The 2,988-nt window shown below is 43.9% G+C and overlaps 1 non-coding gene across 1 annotated transcript; it reads left to right on the forward strand.

Moving 5' to 3' along the window:
• The first annotated feature begins 679 nt into the window (after nucleotides 1–679).
• Nucleotides 680–814, forward strand: LOC126066180 (small nucleolar RNA SNORA70). Its single transcript, XR_007515032.1, has one exon. It is a non-coding gene; the product is annotated as a small nucleolar RNA SNORA70 (small nucleolar RNA).
• The last annotated feature ends 2,174 nt before the right edge of the window (nucleotides 815–2,988 follow it).

Here is a 2,988-nt window from a genome sequence, read left to right on the forward strand (position 1 = left end):
GCTAACTTGTGCTGTAAACTTTCACCTGAAACACACGTACCTAAAAAAGATTACAGCCTTGGAAACCCCATGGGGCAGTTCTATTCTGTCCTATAGGGTCACTATGAGTTGGAATCAACTCAACAGCAATGGGTTAAATAAATGGAAATATACCTGATGTTCATAGACTGGAAGACCATATTGTTGAGATGGCAATACTGCCCAAAGCGGTCTACAGACTCAGTATGATCTCTGTTAAAATCTCAACTGCTCTTTTTTTTTTTTTGAGAAATGAACATTCCGATCCCAAAATTTGTATGTACTCAGAATAGCAAAAACAATCTTGAAAGAGTAGAACAAAGCTGAAGGATTCATAACTTCCAATTTCAGAAATTAATACAAAGCAACAGTAATCAAAACAATGTGGTATACTGGCAGAAGGACAGATATATAGATCAATGGAATTAAATTGAGAGTGCATAAATAAATCCATACGTCTATAGTCAATTGAATTTCAACAAAGGTGTCAAAGTCTTTCAGTGGGGGAAAGAATAGTCTTCAACAAATGGTCCTGGGACAATTGGATTTCCACATGTAAAAGAATGAAGTTGGATCCCTACCTCACACCATGTATAAAAATTAACTCAAAATTGAGCAAAGACCTGAATATTAGAGCTAAAACCATAGAGTTAAATGTGGACTGCAGCCAATTAAGCCATCCGGCCTCCTCTCCCCATGGGCACCCAGAGTGCCATTGCTGCAAACAGCAGCCTCCTCAGTAGTGTACACAGCCTATTGCTTATATGGGTCACCCTAAAGGACCTTGGAGATAGCCCTTCCCTATTGCTATTCATGTCTTTGACCTATTGCTGTCCCCAGTCTAGGCTCTAGATAGGTATGCAAGGTGCCTTTGGAAAGTCCTAGGGTATAGTGGCCGGGATCCACATCAGCCAAGTCATCATGTCCATTTGCACCAGCCTTCAGAAAAAGAAGCATGAGGCTGAGGCCCTAAGCAGGACCCAGTTCAAGTTTGCTGGCTGCCGGAAAATTTGTATCTCTAAGAAGTGCGGCTTTACCAAGTTTCATGCTCATGAATTTCAAGACATAGTGGCTGAGAAGCACCTCTTTCTGTATGGTTGTGGGGTCAAATATATCTCCAAGTGGAGCCTCTCGGAGAAGTGGTGGGCCCTGCACTCAAGAGGGCTTTGGCTGAAATGGTCTCACCTTACTTGTGCCCACCAATAAATCCAAATTCTTGGCTGTGTAAAAAATAAAAAAAAGTTAAGCACGGAATTACCATATGTCCCAGCAATTCCACTCTTCCACTCCTAGGGCTATACCCCCAAATAAATGAAAACATATGTCCACACAAACACTTGTACAGGAATGTTCTTTGTAGCATTTTTCACAATGGCCAAAAGGTGGAAATGACCCACATGTTCACCAACTGATAAATGGATAAACAAAATGTGGTATATCTATACGAAATAAACCATAAAAAGAAATGAAGTACTGACACATGCTACAACATAAATGAACCTTGAAAATATTATACTGAGTGAAAGAAGTCAGTCACAAAATATAACATAGGATTCCATTCGTAGGAAATGTCCAGGGTAGGGAACTCTATGGAGACAGAAAGCAGATTAATGGTTGTCGAGGCCTGGGAGTGGGGCGGGGAATGTGGAGTGACTGCTAACAAGTACGGGGGATTCTTTTACACGTGATGAAAATGTTCTGGAATTAGATAGTGATAATGGTTGTACAACCTTGTGGATATACTAAAATCACTGAATCACTTCAAATCACTTTAAAGTGGCGAATTTTATAGTATGTGAGTTATAGCGCATTTAAAAATCTTTTTTGTTGTTGTTTTTCATTTTAAAAAAGGAGATGAAACTGTCAAAGGGTAAAAGATGCAAAAGCGGCTGTCCCAGGGTGACGCCCAGGGCACCAGTGGGACTTTGGTGAGACACCCTAATTCCGGGGTCTGAGTTGTCCCCACTTGCCTCTTCCCAGTGGACACTAAGCCCATGGTGAGGCGCCCACACCCCCGTCTCCTCTCTGTACATGTACAACTGTTTCTGGGACAATGAGTCTCAGGAAAGGCAGGCAGGAATGTACCCAGGGCATTGGGGCCAGCCAGGGGGGCACCCTTTCACATTTCCTTGTAACCACCTGGAAGGGAGAGTCCCGGGTGTGGGGCCGGTCTCGTTGTTTGTTTATGTCGTAGTTGTCCCCACAGTCACCTGAGAGCTGGGCAAACTGAGGAGCTAAATACAACCAGTAGCTTGACTTGGAGAAGGTGTGCACTGGGGGTGGGGTGGGGCTCTCCTTCACTTGGGCCTTTGTTGGGAGTGCGGGAAAATTAACCCTTCTGTGCCCAAGGTGCAGGCTTCCTAACACAGGAATCATGGTGATTTAGACCACCTATTGATCACTGACATGTGGCAGGTACAGTGTTAAACCCTGTGAGGGCAGCCAGGGCTGGGCTGTGGTTTTGGTGCAGGTTCCAGAGCCAGACAACTTGAGTTCAAATCCTGCCTCCCCAATTATTGGCTGTGTGACCTCAGAAAAGTTTCTTAACTTCTCTGATCTTCCATTTCATTATCCGCAAAGTGAGGGTATCCGTATCTGCTTCAAAGTGGCTTGATAATGTATGCAAAGCTCTAAGCACAGAAGAATGGCTCAAGAAATGGGAGACTCTGAGCTCCAGTGGAGGCAGGGAGCAAATCCATCTTGTTTACTATAATAGCCCTTGCAGTGTCCGTAGGGCCTGGAGCGGAATACATGTTCGAGCCACATTTGCGGGGAAAAGTAATGTATGAATTATTCTTAGCATCTTGAATGGTGGTGGATTTAATTAGCCCCATTTTACAGCTGGGGGAAACTGAGGCTCAGAGAGGCTAAGCTGTTACCTTGCACAAGGTCACACATTGAGTAGGTGTTGTAGGTTGAATTATGTCCTGGTCAAAATGTGTGTCAACCTCGCTAGGCCATGATTCCCAG

This window comes from Elephas maximus, chromosome 22 (assembly GCF_024166365.1).
Source record: "Elephas maximus indicus isolate mEleMax1 chromosome 22, mEleMax1 primary haplotype, whole genome shotgun sequence".
NCBI classification, from domain to species: domain Eukaryota; kingdom Metazoa; phylum Chordata; class Mammalia; order Proboscidea; family Elephantidae; genus Elephas; species Elephas maximus.